The sequence below is a fragment of the Acanthochromis polyacanthus genome, chromosome 24 (assembly GCF_021347895.1).
Source record: "Acanthochromis polyacanthus isolate Apoly-LR-REF ecotype Palm Island chromosome 24, KAUST_Apoly_ChrSc, whole genome shotgun sequence".
Lineage (NCBI taxonomy): Eukaryota > Metazoa > Chordata > Actinopteri > Pomacentridae > Acanthochromis > Acanthochromis polyacanthus.
This window is the reverse complement of record NC_067136.1, coordinates 6,174,172-6,196,750: the sequence shown is the minus strand read 5'-3', so window position 1 is coordinate 6,196,750 and position 22,579 is coordinate 6,174,172. Positions and strand designations below refer to the sequence as shown.

General features: G+C 47.0%; 1 protein-coding gene and 3 long non-coding RNA genes across 4 annotated transcripts in view; 2 read left to right on the top strand and 2 right to left on the bottom strand.

Moving 5' to 3' along the window:
* The window catches only part of LOC127532703 (sialoadhesin-like), a 258,353-nt gene that overhangs the window by 219,006 nt on the left and 16,768 nt on the right, over positions 1-22,579 (bottom strand). The window lies entirely within an intron of this gene.
* On the top strand, positions 4,014-5,181 carry LOC127532718 (uncharacterized). Its single transcript, XR_007940367.1, has 3 exons — positions 4,014-4,227; positions 4,302-4,365; positions 4,690-5,181. It is a non-coding gene; the product is annotated as an uncharacterized LOC127532718 (long non-coding RNA).
* LOC127532717 (uncharacterized) lies at positions 7,911-17,762 on the bottom strand. Its single transcript, XR_007940366.1, has 2 exons — positions 17,634-17,762; positions 7,911-8,801 (listed from the first exon to the last, which is right to left on the bottom strand). It is a non-coding gene; the product is annotated as an uncharacterized LOC127532717 (long non-coding RNA).
* Positions 8,357-17,366, top strand: LOC127532719 (uncharacterized). Its single transcript, XR_007940368.1, has 2 exons — positions 8,357-8,461; positions 17,293-17,366. It is a non-coding gene; the product is annotated as an uncharacterized LOC127532719 (long non-coding RNA).

The following is a 22,579-nucleotide window of genomic DNA, read 5'->3' as shown; positions in this document are numbered from 1 at the left end:
TTTTCCACTCCTGTCTACAACAATGAGAATACTGCACAGCAGTTGCGTGATCTCATAGGTGAGCTAGGAAGTCAGATAGGTGAATCCATAGCCAGCTGTCTGTTCGCCAGCCAATCTCCAGTTGCCCCAGCACCGCTTCCATCACCTAGATCGGTTGGAGTTGAAGCACCAGCATCAACCATTGACTTTTCAAAAATGAGCCTGATAGTCAGACCTGACATAAAGGAGCCTCCCATGTACCGTGGAGATGGAGAAGACAAGTACTCTGTTCAGGAATGGATCGATATGATGGAAGTGTACGTGAACAAAAGAAGCCTGTCAACAAGTGAACAGAAAGATGAGATCCTAAGCCATCTTTCTGGTAGAGCAAAAAGTATTGTCAAAGTGGGACTGAAAAGCAGCTTAACATCAGGCGCAGCTGTTACTTCTGAAACAATCTATAACATCCTAAGACGCTATTTTACTGACACCCCTGGGTCCTGTCTACCACTGGCAGATTTCTATGCCACCCAGCCAACAGCCGAGGAAACTCCCATCGACTACTGGGTGAGATTAAACACAGCCGCAGAAACAGCAGACAGACACCTCAGACTCCAGGGAGGAAGAATGGACAATATCAATGCTGAAATAGCCATGATGTTTATCAGAAACTGCCCTGATCCCAGTCTTGCCTGTGTATTCAGGTGCAAGCCTATAAGTAAGTGGTCATTCATAGAGGTGCAAGAGGCCATTGATGAATACCAGAGAGAGCACCGAACTGAAAAACCAAGCACAAAGATCAAAAAACCTGTCCTTCAGGTAGCTACAGCTGTTGCAGCCATTAGCCCGTCAGAGCCAGAAACTGATTATGCTCAAGTTAACACAGCTAAGTACACACCTACCAATCCAACCAAGTCAACTGACGCAGCTGCTTCAGACCCAAGTGCTCTGGAACGTGTGTTGAGTATGCTGGAGAGAGTGTTGGAACGCACAAGCCAACCTGCTCATGCTGCCAGTTCGCAGTTTCCTCCCCCAGCTCAATTCACTCACTGCCAGGTCTGTGGTAACAACTCTCACTCAACACGCACACACTGCATGAGGGAGAGGAGATGTCTAGGCTGTCTAGAGCAGGGGCACATGAGGAGGGACTGTCCGAAAGCCCCTAATGCACAGCATGATGGCAGCACACCTGTTCAGGGAAACTAAAATACTCACACTGTGGAGGGGACAGTGTGAGTGACGGTGTTGAATCCCTCAATTTGGATGAAGATGCACAATCTGTCTACGCTGAAAGCCTGAAATCTGCTCCACCTGGTACTGTTGTGTTATTTCAGAACATAGTTCACCTTGATAAAGCAGACAGCCTGTTCTACACCGATGCACAGGTGAATAATAAGATTTCATTGCGAGCACTATTGGACACTGGCTCCATGGCATGTACTATAAGTGAAGAGGCTGAACAGATGCTTATGAGTGCTGGATTGGCATCAGAGACTTACTGTGCTAACAATGATGTTGTACTTGTTGGTTGTGGAGGATTTCAAGTCAAACCCAAATGCATTTACAACCTGAAGATGGAAGTATATGGTTGTACATTCAGTGTGCCTGCCTTGGTTGTGCCTGGACAGAAAGATCAGATGATTATTGGCACAAATATTATTAAGCACATCTTAAAGCAGTTCAAGCAGTCTCCCCACTTCTGGCAGGTCCTGACCAAGCCCGAGTCCACAGACACGCCCGAGATAATGCAGTTTCTCAACATGTTATCTGGCATTAACAGATGGAAAGGTGACATGATGCCAGACCACATTGGCACAGTTAGGCTTGAAAAAGCAGTGACACTACTCCCAAGACAAGAACACCTGGTCTGGGGTAAATTGCCTGCTTCATCACCCCTTTCTGAAGGCAGTGCGATTCTAGTTGAACCATCCAAAGCTCTGCAGGTCCGTAGTGGCAATGAATGGTGACAGATGGGTCCCAGTCAGGGTTTTGAACACCTCAGATAAAGCAGTCACCTTAAGGCGTCACACCAAGCTGGCTGATGCGTCCACCTGCATTGCTGTTGAGGATCTGGATGTAACGCCAGAGCAAAAAACAACTCCAACAGTCCAAGTGAACAATCAGAAGGTGCATAACGAAGGTCCTGTTAATACTGGGGCTCCTCATCACTCCAGTTTTCATAACAGTCTGCACGACATGGGGTTGGATGATCTGGACATTGATTCATGCGAAGTGTCAGATGAATGGAAATCACAACTTCTGCAACTGATCCAAAAGTACGAGGAAGTTTTCTCAAGGACAAACATGGATTGTGGGCTAGCTAAGGATTTCGTCCACCGTATCCACTTGTCTGATGAGCGGCAATACCACAAACTCCGCCAAGTGCTCTCAGAGATGGAGGAGCGTGAGCTCATTCGTAATTCCAACAGTGAGTGGGCATCCCCACTAGTGCTGGTATGGAAAAAGAATGGGGACCTCAGGATATGTGTGGATTACCGCTGGTTAATCGCCTTTGCCAGCAAGGCACTCACACGTGCTCAAAGCAACTATCCTGCTCACCGCTTAGAGTTTCTGGCACTAAAGTGCTCTGTCTGTGACAAATTTAGCCACTGGCTTAAAGGACACACTTTCACAGTCTGGACAGACAATAACCCCCTTACATACATCCTCATAAAGCCCAGACTTGATGCATGTGAGCAAAGGTGGGTCTCCAAGCTGTCGCCATATAACTTCAGCATCAAGTATATACCTGGCAGCAAAAATGTTGTTGCTGACGCTTTGAGCAGGCAGCCTTTTGTCCAGGGCCGTGTCTGCCAGCGACTCATAGAGGAACCATATCAAATACTGTTGGAGGAGTCTCAACAGGTCCAAGAGGACACAGTTCAGGAAGTATTCAGAGTCAGTACTAACCATCAGAGTGTCGAACATCGGCTGTTATTAGAGAATCTTGAGCATCGTTCTCTGACCAGTGGTGAGGTGTCTGCGGTCCTGGACAGCCATGTTGAGTGGGATCAGGGATCCAAGCAGAGAGTGGTCTCATGGCTTGCTCAGGACCTGCAGAACCTCACTCCACCAGGTCAGGATGCACTGCCTGTCTTTGCTCTCCAAGAGCTAGAGGATGAACAGAGGAGGGATGCCACACTGTCACAGGTTATCCCTTTTGTCGATCGTGGGAGACGAGCTTCAAGGAGGGAGCGAACAGGATTATCATCAAAGGCGTTAAAGACTCTGAAACAGTGGCAGAAACTGAAAATGCTCGACGGTATCCTATACAGAGTCTCTAAGGACCCGTTAACTGGAAGAAAGAGACACCAGTACATGGCGCCTTCCTCCTTAGTCAAACAAATTCTATGTGGTGTCCATGATGACGCAGGTCATCAGGGACAAACCAGGACTTTGTATCTGGCAAGACAGAGATTCTTCTGGGCTGGCATGGAGCGCAGTATCAGAGACTATGTAAAATGCTGTAAACGCTGTGTTGTAAGCAAAACACTGGAGCCTGAAGGGAGGGCAAAGCTTGAAAGCATCAAGACCACAAGCCCATTGGAGCTAGTTTGCTTGGATTTCTGGTCTGCAGAGGATTCCAAGGGGAAGAGTGTGGATGTGTTGGTGGTGACAGACCACTTCACCAAAATGGCCCATTCCTTCAAATGCCCTGATCAGTCTGGATCAGATGGCAGACTCTTAGCGCATCGCACTGCTTGAATGTCTGCGTATTTCAGGCCCATTTCAAAATAAAACCCAATAAAACTCTCGTCCGGGTGAGTGTCCTTCATTGTCGCTTCGCCATACGGACATGTCCCTTCCGGGGCTCGGTAGGAAAAAAAGATTTGATATATATATAATGAAAGTACGAATGTATATATAATGAAAGTTGATATATATTGAATGAAAGTACGAATATATGGAATGAAAATCTGAACATTATATATATATATATATATATATATATATATATATCTCAACTTTCATTCAATATATATCAACTTTCATTATATATATATCGACTTTCATTATATAGATGTAACCCCCATAGAAATTTAGCGTCTTATTCAAGTGAATAATTTTATTGATAAATTAAAATAAAAGTGTCCATTCCCGAATAGGTCCGTGAACACACCTTTCACGTGACGTACGCACAAGCAAGCCTGATTCGGCCAATCATGAGCCTTGTACCTTCCTATACAAGCTACTGCCGCGCTGCTTACTACAGACTCGGGAGGAAGGCAACACGAACGGCTGCAACAGGTTTGTCTCGCTAACTTTGCTAAGCGTGCTTATTTTAAATCGTGTGTGTTTTTAATCGAATGTACAACTTATAGAGGTCGGACACCACCGTGGATAGGACGCTGGGTACTTGCTGGGTGACGTTCATTGTGGAAATTGGTGAGTCTGTTGTCCTGCTATCAGTTATGCTATTAGCATTAGCCGCACTCATTTACCTTAGTGCAGATCTGTGATGCTAATGCTAGTAGGCTTTGGGTTGTTTTAAAGCCGTATCGGCAATGTTTTTACTGATCCCTTTTTGGTTTCAACACTGTAACCTAAAAGCACTTTAAGCTACAGTAAATGGATTGATCTATTTATGTATGTTTTCTGGGTGTCTTAAACTGTTATTTGAATGTGTATGTATTGAAATGAAATAACTAGCTAGTATTAACAGAACTGAATGAACTTAAGAATTAATAGTCGGCCCTGTTTTCCAAACAGGCCAGGTGTGCCTGGTTGGCACAGAACCACACGAGGCGAGCTGACCCAAAAAGGAGCCTGAACCAGGTTACCATCTCAACTCAGTCCTGTGGTCTGGTAGGGGCTGTTGCAGCCAGTCCTCCCCTGTTCTCTCTGTCCCCCGCTGTCCGCATATGAACTGCTTTGCGCTATGGACTCTATTTCATATCCCAACCTGTGTGGTTTCTATGGACAATGATACAAAACTCTCTTAACTTTATTGCGGACAGTAAAATATTTCCACCAATAAGTGGAAAAATTGTAGAGGAGAAAAGGAGAGTATTATACTCTGGTTGGTTGATGGTGTTTCTATTGTGCTTTGACCAGTGTTTTGTGAACTGTGACAAAAAAGGGAAAAAATACTTTTTTGTGTGTGAACTACTCAAGCTTGAGGATATTCTTAAATCTCTGCAGATTGTAAATATGTATCACTTCAACTCACTGTAAATAATACACAAGCTACTTTAAAATCTATTCAATTGTCTGTTTTTTATTATACTGATGCACGCACCTCCCTAGAGACGAACTTTTATATCTTCTGAACTAGTCCATATTCATAACTTTAGCAACAACTCGTACTTGCTACATATATATCAACTTTCATTCAATATATATCGACTTTCATTCAATATATAATTTCCTAAACGGCATATATATATATATATATATATATATATATATATATATATGCATCCATGACCTTTTATACCACCGTTTTACAGGCATCTGCTTTCTTTCTGTTGGCTGAGCAGAAGTCTATGTTAGTTTAAAAGTCTTAATTATTTAACAGGACATGATATGGATGCAGACATTTAGGCTATGTGTGGATAAAACAACTGCACAGTCAAACAGCCACTTAATATTTAGGCTACTTTACAATGTAAAACATGATCATCATGAAGTACCTCCATGAGATAATGCCGAGGTCTGACCTGTTTGAACAATGTTTTTATATTTCATCTTAAGCTTCTTCCCGCAGCGGGATTTCCCCGAAATGAAATAACTTAATATTCTACCATTCAAACAGTTATTCCCTGTAATATTATTACGATTACAAAGGACTACATTTAAACTTACGCATTGATCCGGGCTGTTCTCCACGCCGTCTCTCTCTCTTCTGCAGCTGCAGCGGTGTTGCACTTTTTCTAAAAACGTGTTCAAACTCGCCATATGAGCGCGTTAAAAACTTCCAGTTCAAAAACGCAGCCTTTCGCTTGGCCGTTTCCATGGTGACTCGTCGAATCGGGGTTCCATTCATGCTGTCTTTTCAGAGTTGCGGTGCACGCGCGTAACTCCGGGTCAACCTACTCCGAGTTGATTAAACCAACTCATATCAGCCGTTGTGAAACCGAAAACTCAGAGTTTTCTATCTCAGAGTAGATCAACTCAGAGTTGTGGAAGAAACTCAGAGTTTCTTGAACCTGCTTCATGAAGCAGGCCCCTGGAGTGAAACCATATAGCTGTGACCAGCATGATAAAGGTTTCACTTCTTTCTAATGTCTATGACAACACATTGTCAGGCATCATGTAGAGATACTAAACAGTTGAGATCAGTGTGAGAAGGGGTAAAAAAGTAATTGGACAAACTCTTCATCAGCAATGTGATGAGAAACAATACAGCTGTGATTAGCATGGGAAAGTATTCACCCAGTCACAACACTTAAGAGTTGACCAACCCCACTGGACTGAAACCACACCACTGTGAGGAGCATAGGAAGAGATTCATTCCACTAGACGCTTTAAAGAATCATGGAAACTGCCACACATGTAGCGTGAAAACACTTTCCCTGTGAGATAGGTGACATGTTGGTCAGTTCCAATGCTGCATACACATATCACAAAGAGGTACACACTGGAGTGATACCCTAGAAATGTTAACACTGAGAAAACATGGTAACACTTTCTATGAAGCCCACATTTATAATGCATTATAACGGCATCCATAATGCATTCATAATGCCTCATAACTACACTTATAAGCAAACATAATTTTATTTATCTTTATTTAGACTTGAGAATCATTGAGGGTGAACCCTCATTTGCAATGATGTCGAGCAATTCAAAAGGTAACAAGTACATCAGAAAAGTCAAAACACATAAATTACAAATGTACATCAAATTCAAGAAAAGCAAGTGCAATCAGAACACAAAAAATCCAGCAATAGTTGTTTAAAATGTCTGATGGTAAGCAGATCTTTGATTTTTACTGTGTTTTGCGCTTTATTCCAAGCAGATGGTGCAAAGGCACTGAGGGCAGATCTGCCAAGTTTAGAATGGGCTTTTGGAGTCTGGAGAGTGAGCCAGTCACTGGAACAGGTGTTGTGAGCTCCAGAGGACCAGACTAACATTGAGGAGATGTAAGGAGGAAGCATCCCAAGAAAAGCTTTGTAAATAAACATATATGTGTGGAGGTCACGCCTCTCTGAAAGTGACGACCATCCAACCTTACAGTGGTGGGTGTTGTAGGGATCTCCAGTAATAAACCTAAGAGCAGAGTGGAAAACTAGAGGTTTCAGTGTTACAGCGGAGGCATGCCTATACAAAATGTCACCATAATCTAATACAGATGCTTCATGATGCTGTATAATCAACGGTGTCGATCCTCAGGGCCAGTGACCCCCTGATTAACTTACTCAGTTGTTAGGGAATCACCGGACCAGCTCTCCATCCTTCGGGTCCGGTCCTACTGCCCCCTGAGGTCTTACTCAGAGGGATGCTGCAGAACTGATAAGCTGGTTGACGAGGAAAATTCGCCTAGCTGTCTCACTGCCTTCATCCAGATGCCTATCCCTACTTCCTCTGATAATTAATTTAACCGAGTAGCCACTTCGGTATAGTTAAATTTAACCACCAGATACACCTGTTAACGGCAGCTTTTCCTCTCATAGATCTGGCACTTGTTAAGTTGCTAGGTTTAATTCAGAGGTTATGGACATATAGACAACCTCTAGGATATGTTTATACTGGGCCAACCTGGCCCCTATGACTAGGTAACCTTTCAGAACCTTGCTACTATCATGCACGCTGTAAGTTAACTTATTACATCAAGAGCTAGATGTATAAGTATTTATTCAGGGATAATACAAAATAGAAATAGAATTTAAGAACTAATATAAAAAAAAAAAAATAGCACTTGCAATTTGTTGTCTTTAATTGCAGAATAATGCTTTATTGATATATTTTAGCAGGGCACAAGCATAGCCAATAAATCATCAGACAAATAATCAAACATTAGATAATATTCAAACCACCCTTAATCCATATCCCTACTGGTCTTATGCTTTCTTAAGAAAAAAGGGGAATGCGTGTTACCTAGTGTAACGGTAATTTGGAGGGAGTAGAACAGCGGGTGGGGCCCCACCCGGCCGTTCACCTGAGCCCACCAAGGAACCCAGGGGGAAGCTGGAGAGAGCGTTAGTCCAAATTTCAGGTCTGCATGTAATCCAGTTTTGGGGTTTTGGGCCAGGAAAAAACTTTGTTAATCCATTCAGGTGTTATTCCTCTGGAAATAATAGAATCCAGTGATACTCCATCAGTCCATTGTTAAGTCCCGACCACAATCCTGTAATCCTTAACAACGAATAAGATGCAGTTCCTTTAGTCCATTATTCCATCAGAGCAGTCCTTTCTTCAGCAGACCAAGTTATTCCACTCAACCAGAGTTACGTGGTAATCATCCCCTGTGCTCGGACTAATGTCCGGATTGCACCCAGGCAGATACCCGCAACAATCTCCCCCGAACTACTTCGAATAGGTACAATTTATACATCACAGCTCTCTTTAATTTTGCATACGTGTTGACACCATACTCCAACCCACGCAAACAAATTACAGCCACGTCCACCCCCCTCCGCAAATGTGCACTTCCTCATTCCTCACCCAGTAACCTTTACTTGCCCCAGACATGTTCTTGTCCCTTTTTTCACCTCTCTCTACTGGTTACAGGAACTTGAGAAAAGTGAATGTCAGCAGCTTTTAAAAGTTGCTGACATATGCACCCCACATTTCAGCACGGTGCACACAGACTTACAACACTCCCCTACCCTATTTACAGAGCCGAAAAGCCCCATGACCCTCTAAGGGCATAATCTAAACTAACCTATTTTAACTCTTTTTGAATCACCCTCTAGTACAGTAATTCATTATCTACCCAGGGATCAACCAGTGATCCCCTCCCTGAAAGCATTTCCATTTATCTAATAGCAGCAAAACCCTGTTTAACCTTCTGTCCTGTTTTGTTAACCAAAGGCACTCACAGCTCCCTGTGAGGTGCTGCCCTCAAGTGGTTACCCCTTAGAACACAGTTACTATTCTCTTTGCTGCACCCTAGTAGACCAGTAACATATTACTCAATCTCAAACAACATAAAAACACTGATATATGTATATATTCAAAGAATTAAAAAAGAGAAATAAAAAAAAGACATTCCATTATATTAATCAAACCATCACTGCTTATAGTGAGACACGCTTCTGATTTCTACACTGTTTCAAAAATTAAAGGAAAAAATAAAAAGACATCCTTCCAATATAATCAAACCATCACTCTTCTGAATAAGGCACTCTTATGATTTCTACATTGTTTCAACACTGTAAATGTAAAAATGTAAAAATGTAAGCATTTGATTAATTCACACACATTCATTTGGTTATAGCGTACTGCATTTTAAATCACAGATTAATATATCATACCGTGCTTCTCTTCATTCTGCCGCCGCTCCTTCATAATTCCATCTTTATGGCTGACTAGGGATCCCATATCCATGACCAGGAATGTTGACACCCCCTCCATGGGGTCCCTTGTCAGGCATATCCATCTTCAGGCGAAGAGGCCGTCGTCGTCATCAGATAAGGACACCACCAGCAGACCCTCCACAGGTCCAGAAGCCACATCAGTAGGCGCCCTGCTATTCACCTCCACCTTCTGTGGCGAGTCAACCGACGGCATCATCGGCCCAGCAGCCCCCGCAGCCGAAGGCGTCGCAGTCGCGCCCACAGCTCCTTCTGCAACTGGCTCGTCCTCCATTCTCCTCTCCACCGAATCTGCCATCCTGTCCATCTCCGTATCTCCCCCTCCTTCTTCATCAGATGAGATGTTTTCCGGCGCTGCGCTGACAGGCGGCGTAATATCCTCCGCCCCACAGAATGTCAGCCTCGGCGGCTCACCAGGGCGGCCCGTCAGCTCCCTCAGGAAACAGTCGTAGTCCCAATGCCACGTTCCTTTGGCTGGGGTCTGCGTTCCCTTGGTGGTAGCGCGCTGGCCGGCCCGTCGCATATTCCTTATCACAGGTCCCACCGTCAGGAATTTTCCGTCACCCAGATGCGTGGTGGAAAACCGGGAACCATCAGGCTTCCTCTACATTCTCATGTAGGTAGGGTAAAGTATTCCATCAGGATATTCCACCGACAGGCGTAGCGCTTCACTGGCGGTGGTACAAATCAGCTCAGACCCCCCCTCAATGGCGAGGCAGTCAGCAAAGGGCACAGTCGGCACCCCGGCGGGACCCCTGATGCAAAATACGCCCCGGGCTGAGCATACCTGAAACGTGCTCAGGTAGCAGTTGGTGCACCAGAACGCCTGGTAAGCCTCCCATAAGCAGGTCACCTGCTGGAGAGTGTCCCCACAGTCAGCACAGCGGGCATCCCTCTGTTAACAGACAAAATTTTGAGATAACACAGCGTTTTAATTATCAGGGTGATTAAATATTTAGCTGCACAGCAAGCGCACACGTCAGCCATCCACATTAGGCTTCAGTGCTCTCCGTGGAACGCCTCTTCCTCATTGTTTTCTGCCAAGAAGGGTTCGGAGTCGGTGGAGCGTCCCCCGGATCCCCGTGGGATGATCTCCGATGGAAGAGGGCTTCATACAGCATGAGCCATACTGTCAGTAGGTTCCCTGTCCCTCCCTGCAACCAATACAGGACAGCAGCGGAACCCCATCCAATCCCCCAAACGACCACCGCACCAATCCTCAGCAGCCACCGCCTTCTCCCTTGCGGCTGCAGAGTGAGAGCCATTGACAGCAAATAACCAAGGAGGAAAACCACCAAAGTCCCTTCATAGCCAACACTAATCCAATACATCCTCTCCCAGAACAGCGTGGAAAAACTCATCCCCAGCCATCCAATCACCGCTGCTCTCCTGAGGTTATCTTCTCGACTACAGCCGAGGTGGACGCGCCCCAGGATGTAAGTCATGAACATGGACAGGGTACGTTGCCCCCGTCCGCGATAGATATTCAACACGGAGGTTTCCACGATCCCCAGGAGAAAAGAAAGGACTCTTATCGGCTGGTCAAGTGCCCACTCCCCCACACAGCAGAAGATGAACCAGGCCACTTCAATTGCCCAGAACTCAATGCACTCTCTCCCAGCTCTGAAGCAAATGCCAGGGTCACAAGTGTAGTTCTGCATACTCACATTGTATCGAGTGGAGTCCGAGTTTTGATACGCAGTAGTAGCCATGGCTGTCAGATCTCTTTTCTCTTTTTCAGTCTCTCTTCCTCTTCGTATGTTCCTCTTTATCCTTGAAGCAACACCTCTATTTCAGGACCCTCAGGCAGAATAAATGACCCGAGGCGTTCCAGTGACTATATACTTAATCCTTCAAACGCCTCCCTCCAGGGAAGCTGGGGGGGAGGAGATGCTCCTCCCTCCCTCTCTTGCAAAATCTGCCGTTGACACAGGAACTGAAAGTCGCCCGGGCCCCCCCTTTACCAGCACACAGCACAGGACAGCCATAATTAGTAATCCAAAGATCATCAGAAGATAGGGCCACACCCAGGTGAACAGGCTTCCCATCCATCCACCCAGCACAGAGACCCCTTCCCCAATAGTGTCCACAACTCCGGCAACCGCTGTAGTGAGGGAGCCAGACACAACAGATCCTGCAATTTCATACCAGCGACAGTCATGCTCCATAGCCCCCACACCACACCGCAACCAGTACTCCTCTGGTGAATGGCAGGTTCCATTGGTGAAGATACGATTCGGCCCCAACCACTGAAATCCCCTGATTTCTTTACCTTCACAGAGGCTTTTCCTAAATGCATGCCCCTCTGCCAAAAAAACAGCAGGATCAGCAACATGAGGGATTATCTCACCGTTCACATTTTTTCTGTCCATCATCTGGTATCCCAAAATGGCTTTTGTACATCCAACACGCGGTGGCATTGATCTCCTCCACCTGCTGCTCCGTGACCGCTACAACATCCACCGGTCTATACCATGACCTCTCCTGCTGGGGGTCTAGACGAATTAAGCGAGCCCGCAGGCTCTCCACACGTTGCATCACCGACGATTTCCCCCGGTCTCGGTTATATAAATCCATCAAGTCTCCAGTTGTTATCAAATTATATGGTCCCAATAACCACACAATCCCTTTCCAAACAGCAAAAGGAAAATTTGTAAGAGTCCCATCTGCCAGCTGGACCTTCAGGTGTCCTCGCACAGTGAGGCGTCTGCGGGTCATAGACACCTCTGCCCCAGAGTCTACCAGATAGGGAACACCGTCCACATCAGTATAGATGTTATCCCCAGCCCAGTAGGCATTTTCCAGGGTGACCCGCGCCTCTTTTTGTGTCATGGCTTGGGCCCCCGAGATGCCGCTCTACGGGCATCCCGAAGGGCCTGTTTTTCTTCAGGTGTAAGCTTCTTAAACTCCTCCAGTGGCAGAAAAGGAATCCTGTTGTCTGCCCTTGCGGCCTGCTGCTGCAGAGGAGGGCTGTGTGACTCACTCACAGTTCCCCCCTCTCGTCTAGGTTGTGCTGACTGGGCAGGCGGCCTAACCACCACTTCCTTTTGCTGCTGAGGAGACTGGCGTGTAGATTTATACCTTGACTGCTGGGTAGATTCTCTTGCCCTCTTCTCTTTATAGTACTTTCTCGTTAGATCCCACTTCTTTACCACCGTTGTTATCTGGAAAACAGTCGAATCCGCAGGCATGGTGATAAAATCCACCTCTCCTTGTGCACCCCCTGTTACCATCCGGAGTGCACGCACGTAGGCCCTGGGCGAAATTCTCTGTTGAATCTCATGCCAGACCTGTGTCAGAGTCTGACCTCTGCTGAGCCTTTGCCGCGCTTTCTGGAGCCAGGTGTCTTCATCCTGATCATCATCCAAAACCAGCCTGTCATAGACGTTCTGCGCCCTCTCATTGTGGCACACAGGATTCCTGGTCACATGACTCAGCCACAGCTTTTTTGCTCCCTCATTATCTGTAGCACTGCACACCAACGGCCAGCTGTCACGCAAATAATCCACCATGTCCTGCTCCGCCGGCTTGTCTGCAACAATCAGTCTTATCTTTTTAAAGTCTGTTAAATCCAACCCAGGAGCAAGTGCCGTCATATCCACCATGCCCACTTGCCTGTCAGGGCCGCCAGGCGGATGCTCAGCAGGTTGAGGAACTTCTTCTTCCTCCCCACTCTCTGTCAGTCTCTCATCCTCAGCACGTTCCAGACTTTTAGAGTAAGTGTATGCTGCTTTCTTCATCCTGCGAAGCATTACATCATAGCCAATGGCTGTGTAGCCCAGTCTAAAATTAGCTGTGAGTTGTCTGCTAGCCGCCAGCCTGCCATAAGTGGGCATCATTAATATGTTAGCCCACTCAGCCATCTTTGCATTAACTCTCAGCTCTTGCCACTCACCAGGGTCATCACGCCAACGGGCAGGAATGTCATATCCAGTCTGTCCCACCTCAGGTGTATAGGCCCCACGCCCATCCTTAGTGACAATAGGCCCCACACTGAGATCTCGAGCCGTCTTCCTGGAAACATCCAACACTGAAAAAACTTGGATATCCTTCTTCACCCCTTTCCTGGAGCCCACCCTCAGCTGCACCACCCTGCTGGGCGCAGGGTAATCAGCCGAATCAGCGATCTCTTCCTCACTGACTTCACTCCGCTCAGCTGCATTGTCGTCCCCCGGCTCCTCTACCGACGTCTGCTCATCACCCTGCTCCACATCCCGGGGACTCCTCACAAACGCTCCCCGTTTTGCCGTGCTGGACGACGCTGCAGCAACAGCTGACACTCCGCTGGTGGGATCTGAAGGCCCTTGCCGGACACCCTGCAGCTGAAGACTTCCACTGTCAGATTGTAAATCCATCAAATTGTCAGATCTCTGCCAATGCAACTTCTGAACCACTGGAGCAGACGGGGCCCGAGGACCCCATTCAGAGAACCCCGGGCTGGAGGGTGGAGGGGACCTTATGATGACAGAGGGTGCTGCCCTGGGGAGACCAATATCTTGTCCCCCCCAGGTCACATTGCCCCCCGCCACTCCTGCATTTGGAGTAGAGACATGCCTTATCCGCAGCCTGCCATTTTCATCCTCCATCTGTACAGAACCGCTCCTCCTCACCTCAGCATCCCGCACCTGCTCCGCGCGGCGAAGAGGCCCCTCCAAACGTTTCCGACGCTCCTCTTCCTGCACCTGTGAAGACAGGATAACTATCTCCTGTATGCGATTGCAGTGCACATGAGTGTTGATCTGCAAAGTTGCTGCACGTATTGCGGCCTGCTCAGCTATCTCCCAATGGAGGTTATTAGACCGCAGTCCGTTATTAGAAATCAGCACCCTTCTGTACCCCAAAAAATTCGCTCGAGCCAGTCCTGTACACAGGGCTTGCACCAACAGATCTCTGTAATTCCCTTTATCCATGTTGTCTGCGTACTCCTCCATCAGCACGTGGACCACCGAATAAAACGAGCTGGATCCCCCTGAGGTCACAGCCACCGGTGCATCTGCCGTCAGCCATTTCTTCTTGTCTCCTCTTAAATCCTTAATTTCTCGCTTGTAATCCTCCCCTGCCTCACTCAGCAGGGCTCTCTGAAATTTAGGATTACGGACCTTAAAGGTTGCAGAAGTAACCACCAAAAGGCCATCAGCATTTATTTCCCAAGGTTCACCTGTCACATGATACAATCCTGCACCAAGTTCATTTGTGACCTTTGTAACTCCCTGAGGGATGGGGTTCAGGACTGGCCAGTCAGGTATAGCCCTCCGTTCCACTTCTTTCTGCATAGCTTTACCACCAAACTGTTGCAGACGCTGCTTATCCCCCGCCTCGCAGGTTCGGGTGAATTCTTTCAGTGCATCAATGATAGTCCTATTAGCAGCTACCATACTCCTTATACGTGCTTCAGTCACTGGAGTATATTGCGCCATTTCTTCTTCCACTTCCTCTTCTGCATCCGAGCTGTTCTCCTGCTCATCTGCATGTTCACTGTCGTCATTGTCAACATCTGACAGCAGTCCCTGGTCTGTACGTACACTGGCTGTCTCATCTCCTTCTTCAAGCCTCTTATTCCGAAATGTATATAATGGTGACAGCAGCTTTCCATGGTCCTTATACACTGACATGGCTTTTACTGTTCCAGACGACACCAAGCCAGGTCGCAGTCCAGACTCTCTGGCCAGCATTTTCACCACAGGGTCATATTTCACAGAGGGGCTGACTATCACTTCCAGCCTCCCCTTTGAAGTGTCCTTGGCGAAATCTTCCAAAAAGCTGCCCCACCACTTCAGCCAAGTCGCAGCATTTTGCTTCGACTTTACCTCAGTGGGGCTGACTACCACTATAATCCAGAATCTCAGCACTTGATTATACACAGCGTACTATGCTCGTTGCTTACAAGTGACAGCCAGAGCCTGCTTCAGCCCACCTCTCTCCTCCTGCAGCAATGCGACCATCAAACTTTGCTGAACTCCTGAATCCCAGAAATTCCACCCGTCTCCGTATAACAGGATATGCACTGGCCGCTCAGGCACCACTCCTGGAGGAATTTCCTGGGATTGGGAAACAGCTGCCCTCTCACTTCCTCCTTTTGCCTCCAGCTCCGCCGCATCCTCAGCCTCAGCAGGCGGCGAAGGGGAAGTACGTCTCGCAGGCGAGACATGCAAATCTTCATCCATTGTTATCCACTTGTTCGTCTTTGTTGAGTTGTCCACCCCTTCAAAGCCGCTCGTAGCGCCTAGAGTCAGGATGAAGGGCAGACTAAGTTCGGCTACTCCGTGACGACGTCTCGGGCTCGGTCCTCCCCGACCCTCACGACTCACGTAACCTCCACACTCCTGCGGTGCTTCCTACACCTCCTCTGCAGGTCTGGTGAAACTGAAATCCTTCTGCTCAGCCACTCACCATACTTTTCCTTTCTTGGAAAAAATACAATCCTTCCATCAGATTACAATCCACCGTTATAATCCTGAGAAGGAAACAGAAAACAAAAACTTTTCCAGTGATTCTGAGTGCAACGTTCTCTGACCTGTCTGAGTCACACTCTCAGACAGGGAGAAGTCTGTTCTATCAGACCTCAGTCTTCACCGCTCTCTCCTGCCAAGGCGGACATCTACAGTCCCCACCTCAGCCTTCCCCTCGGGTCTTAGGGCACACACCTGTTGGTAAAAAACCTGTTCGGGCGCCAATTGTCGATCCTCAGGGCCAGTGACCCCCTGATTAACTTACTCAGTTGTTAGGGAATCACCGGACCAGCTCTCCATCCTTCGGGTCCGGTCCTACTGCCCCCTGAGGTCTTACTCAGAGGGATGCTGCAGAACTGATAAGCTGGTTGACGAGGAAAATTCGCCTAGCTGTCTCACTGCCTTCATCCAGATGCCTATCCCTACTTCCTCTGATAATTAATTTAACCGAGTAGCCACTTCGGTATAGTTAAATTTAACCACCAGATACACCTGTTAACGGCAGCTTTTCCTCTCATAGATCTGGCACTTGTTAAGTTGCTAGGTTTAATTCAGAGGTTATGGACATATAGACAACCTCTAGGATATGTTTATACTGGGCCAACCTGGCCCCTATGACTAGGTAACCTTTCAGAACCTTGCTACTATCATGCACGCTGTAAGTTAACTTATTACATCAAGAGCTAGATGTATAAGTATTTATTCAGGGATAATACAAAATAGAAATAGAATTTAAGAACTAATATAAAAAAAAAAATAGCACTTGCAATTTGTTGTCTTTAATTGCAGAATAATGCTTTATTGATATATTTTAGCAGGGCACAAGCATAGCCAATAAATCATCAGACAAATAATCAAACATTAGATAATATTCAAACCACCCTTAATCCATATCCCTACTGGTCTTATGCTTTCTTAAGAAAAAAGGGGAATGCGTGTTACCTAGTGTAACGGTAATTTGGAGGGAGTAGAACAGCGGGTGGGGCCCCACCCGGCCGTTCACCTGAGCCCACCAAGGAACCCAGGGGGAAGCTGGAGAGAGCGTTAGTCCAAATTTCAGGTCTGCATGTAATCCAGTTTTGGGGTTTTGGGCCAGGAAAAAAACTTTGTTAATCCATTCAGGTGTTATTCCTCTGGAAATAACAGAATCCAGTGATACTCCATCAGTCCATTGTTAAGTCCCGACCACAATCCTGTAATCCTTAACAACGAATAAGATGCAGTTCCTTTAGTCCATTATTCCATCAGAGCAGTCCTTTCTTCAGCAGACCAAGTTATTCCACTCAACCAGAGTTACGTGGTAATCATCCCCTGTGCTCGGACTAATGTCCGGATTGCACCCGGGCAGATACCCGCAACAATCTCCCCCGAACTACTTCGAATAGGTACAATTTATACATCACAGCTCTCTTTAATTTTGCATACGTGTTGACACCATACTCTAACCCACGCAAACAAATTACAGCCACGTCCACCCCCCTCCGCAAATGTGCACTTCCTCATTCCTCACCCAGTGACCTTTACTTGCCCCAGACATGTTCTTGTCCCCTTCTTCACCTCTCTCTACTGGTTACAGGAACTTGAGAAAAGTGAATGTCAGCAGCTTTTAAAAGTTGCTGACATATGCACCCCACATTTCAGCACGGTGCACACAGACTTACAACACTCCCCTACCCTATTTACAGAGCCGAAAAGCCCCATGACCCTCTAAGGGCATAATCTAAACTAACCTATTTTAACTCTTTTTGAATCACCCTCTAGTACAGTAATTCATTATCTACCCAGGGATCAACCAGTGATCCCCCCCTGAAAGCATTTCCATTTATCTAATAGCAGCAAAACCCTGTTTAACCTTCTGTCCTGCTTTGTTAACCAAGGGCACTCACAGCTCCCTGTGAGGTGCTGCCCTCAAGTGGTTACCCCTTAGAACACAGTTACCATTCTCTTTGCTGCACCCTAGTAGACCAGTAACATATTACTCAATCTCAAACAACATAAAAACACTGATATATGTATATATTCAAAGAATTAAAAAAGAGAAATAAAAAAAAAAGAAATTCCATTATATTAATCAAACCATCACTGCTTATAGTGAGACACGCTTCTGATTTCTACACTGTTTCAAAAATTAAAGGAAAAAATAAAAAGACATCCTTCCAATATAATCAAACCATCACTCTTCTGAATAAGGCACTCTTATGATTTCTACATTGTTTCAACACTGTAAATGTAAAAATGTAAAAATGTAAGCATTTGATTAATTCACACACATTCATTTGGTTATAGCGTACTGCATTTTAAATCACAGATTAATATATCATACCGTGCTTCTCTTCATTCTGCCGCCGCTCCTTCATAATTCCATCTTTATGGCTGACTAGGGATCCCATATCCATGACCAGGAATGTTGACAACGGTCATAAAACATTATAATGTCATTTATAATGAATTATAATGACTTGTTCCATGGATGCTCATGAATACTCATGAACACTACAACCATAATGCTTTATGAGGTATGAAGCCCTGACAACCACAATGCATTATGAGGGCATTCATAATGCTTCATAACTACACTCATAATGCTTTATGATGCACTATATCAACAGTCATAAAACATTATATCCATAGGCGTCAGTTTAGGGGGGGACGGTGGGGACGTGTCCCCCCCACTTTTTGTCAGGGGTCATTTTTTCTCCAACACATTCAAATTCTTCACATGTAAGCCGTTGTAAACCCAGTTATTTTCAGCAGTAAAGAAAATTCCGACGCTCCTGAACGCACCATCCGCACTCGGCCGAGAGTTGCACAGACACACAGCACACCTTCGTGAGGTTAAAAAAAACCGTGCAGATGCTAAATTTGCACCCGTGCCAAGTGGAAGCTCCGACCAGAGGCATGCAGGGGCAGAATTTCGGCCCGGGAGAATTAGTACTATAGCGGCCCACAGACCCCACTACCTGTATGTACCGATGTAACAGCTTGATTCTCCGCCTTTGGTGCGGTGGTTGTGAGTTTGAGCCCAGCTGGTGGCATTTTGCCGCCGTTCTTCGACATTTTCTCAAAGTACTGTGGTCTCCATCCCCCCCCACTTTTAAAAACAAACTGACGCCCTTGATTATATCACTCATAATTAATTATATTGACTAGTTATATGGATGCTCTTGAGGACTTATGAACACCTATATTATGCTTCATGAGGGCACTCACAGTGCATTATAATGCACTCTTCACTGACTGCTTAGAATACATTATGATTACCTATGCACACAACTCAAGTCAACTGTAGTGACAACTCATAGTATGTAATAACACAGTGCCTATCTTAAGTATTCACCCCTTTGATGTTTTACCCTTTTATTGCTTTCATAAATCAATCATGGTCAATAAAATTTAGCTTTATTAAAAAAAATTATTGGAAAAAATCTTTAATGTCAAAGTGAAAACAGATTTCTATAAAGTAATATTAATGAAAGAAAATTATATAAATGAAAATAATTGTTTGCATAATTATTCACCCCCTTTTTAATTTAATGGCCTAATTCAATAGAGGTCCATCAAATTGTTGCCAATAGTCTCACAATTAGTGAAATGAAGATCACCTGAGTGGTGTGGGTGTGTTTCAAGTGATTGAGTTGTAAAACACCTGTGTCTGAAGGGTCCAGAGAGTGGTTGATCAGTATTCCTGGTGACGGTGACGGATCCTGCAGGCGACGTCTGACGTTACGGTGAGCGTATTGCGTCATTTCCTGTTTCAGCGCTGTGTCGTGTTGTTAGCATGGCTTCTCCCTCTCCCTCTCCCTCCCTCTCCTGCTCAGTGTGCCACATGTTTAGTTATTCCTCTGCCTCCTTTAGTGATAACGATATGTGTAATAAGTGCAGCCTTTTTGTAGTTCTGGAGGCGAGGCTCTCTGAATTGGAATCGCGGCTCCGCACCATGGAAAATAACCCGCTAGCAGCTAGCCAGGCCCCCTTAGCTGGTGCGGACCGCAATAGCTTAGCTAGTGTAGCATCTGTTAGCCGTCCCTTAGCAGCTCCCGAACAGCCGGGTGGATGGGTGACAGTTCGTAGGAAAAACAGTCCTAAACTCAAGCCTGCTGTCCCGGCTCACCACAAACCGCTTCATGTTTCTAATCGTTTTTCCCCGCTCAGCGACACACCCGCTGAGAAACCAACTCTGATCATTGGCAGCTCCATAGTCAGAAACGTGAAGCTAGCGACACCAGCGACCATAGTTAAATGCCTCCCAGGGGCCAGAGCGGGCGACATAGAAGCAAATTTGAAACTGCTGGCGAAAGATAATCGTAAATATAGTAAGATTGTTATTCACGTCGGCGGTAACGACACCCGGTTACGCCAATCGGAGGTCACCAAAATTAGCGTGGCATCGGTGTGTACTTTCGCCAAAACCATGTGGGACTCCGTAGTTTTCTCTGGACCCTTGCCTGATCTGACCAGCGATGACATGTTTAGCCGCATGTCGTCGTTTCGCCGCTGGTTGTCTATGTGGTGTCCATCAAACGACGTGGGCTTTATTGATAATTGGAGCTCTTTTTGGGGAAAACCTGGTCTGATTAGGAGAGACGGCATCCATCCCACTTTGGCTGGTGCAGCTCTCATTTCTAGGAATATGGCTGATTTTATTAGTACTCCTAAAGCATGACAACCCAGAGTTAAGACCAGGATGCAGAGCTGTAGTCTTACACACCTCTCTGCAGTTTCCTCACAGCTGTCACCCTCCAGTAATTCAGTTAACTTTATTGAGACTGTGTCTGTCCCCCGACCACCAAAATTCAATAAATTACACAAATCAAAAATATACAAAAGAAATAGTAACCACAAAAATGTAATAAAAATTAATACCTCTATTTCAACAGAGCAAAGAAACAGGACAATTAAATGTGGTCTGTTAAATATTAGATCTCTCTGGTCTAAATCTCTGCCAGTAAATGAGTTGATAACTGATCACCAGATTGATTTGTTCTGTTTTTTGTTTTTTTTCTTTCTCTTCTTTTTTTTTTGTCTGCAAGTCCGCTCAAAAATGACACCAACCACCCATGGTGTCATTGCTTAAGCTTCATGTGCAATTTTTTTCTTCTTTGTGACTGTGACCACCACCTGCCCTCATGGCAAATTAACCTATCATGTTTATTTCAAGCTGTTTCCTGCATTATGCCATTGAAGGCTGTGCACACCCATGTGAAACATAAAACAAACACAGGACAGACAGAAAGGTGAGGCATAGACAGTGTTCTAAGAGAAAAGGTGGATTTTATTTGTTTGTACTCTTTAATTCACACCTTAAAACCATTTACAAATCTAAGACCCTTCACAAACACCAAATACGACAAAATCCCAACTGGATCAATCATGAAGATGTCAGGAGGCCACAAGAAGGATAGATAGAGCAGAGTGAGATCCACAGACACTAACCCAGCAACCTCCACTGACTCAGCAACCGGAGGAACAAACTCTATTGAGTTTTGGTAGGTGCCGGTGTGGTGGGTCTGGCATGCATGAAAACCTCCACCAAAAGGAAGGAGCTGTCTCCTCCAGCCCAAGGAGGTCCACACAGCCCCCCCGCAGGAGCCACCAAGCGGAGACCCAGCCCAGGAGCCCGGAGCGACCCCCCCCCGACACAGCCAGAGCCCCAAGGCCCGCGCAGCAGAACGGGCCATAGCGGACCCCCACGGCGCCCCACCGGCCCACAGCCCCACTTCCCCCACACCGCCCCCCCACAACCCACCCCCTACACCCCCCTGAGTAGGAATAGTACCTTTCCACCCCCCCCCCCAAGGGATGTGTTGTGTGCCCTATGTGTATATTTACAAGTTGTATTGTGCGAAGCCAGTGAAGTGATTTAAGAGGAGCGATCAACGGGGCCTCACCCAGCCAGGCGGAGGGAGGTGCGCGCGCGCCCAGCGCCCCCCCATACACCCCCCCCACCCCATCTCCCCCTCCAGCCCCGGCACCCCAGCGGGCAGACGGCGCGGGCTAGGCCAGAACACCCCACCCACACCGCACCCGGTCCCCCTCCCCCTGCCCCCCCACCCCATCACACACCCGCCCTCCCATCCCACACCCATCCCCCGCCCTCCCCCAGGGGGAGGGCAGAAGGCAGGAGAAGGAGGGGGAGGAGGAGATGACAAGAAAGGAGAGGACAGGCAGCAGAGCGGGAGGACGAGGGGGAGGGAGGAGGGAGGGGGCGAGGGAGAGGGGACAAGGAGGCGGAGGAAGACGGGAGGAGGGAGGCGAGAGGGGACAGAAGGCAAGGAGGAGGAGGGGGAGAGGAGAGGGTACCACGGGGCACCCAGAGACCCACCAGGCCGGAACTGCAACCGCTAGCTGAAGAGCAACAGGCCATGCCAGAACAGCGCCGCCCCGAGTCCCCAGGCAACACCCCCGCACAGCACCCGCCACGGGCACCGGGAGACGGCCGAGACGCAGCGCGACCCAGCAGAGACCCGGGGGGCAGTGCCCGATCCAGTGCCGTTGGCCTCCCGCCAGGAACCACGGGAGGCCAACGACACCACACAAAGCGGCCACCCCAATGAAGAAAACACGACAGGCGGCCAGCCCGACCGGGCGCCAGACCCAGACGACCGCTGGGCCGCCACCCACGACATTTTTAGTCGCAAATGGCGACCCGGCGGACGCCCAAACCAGGCGCCC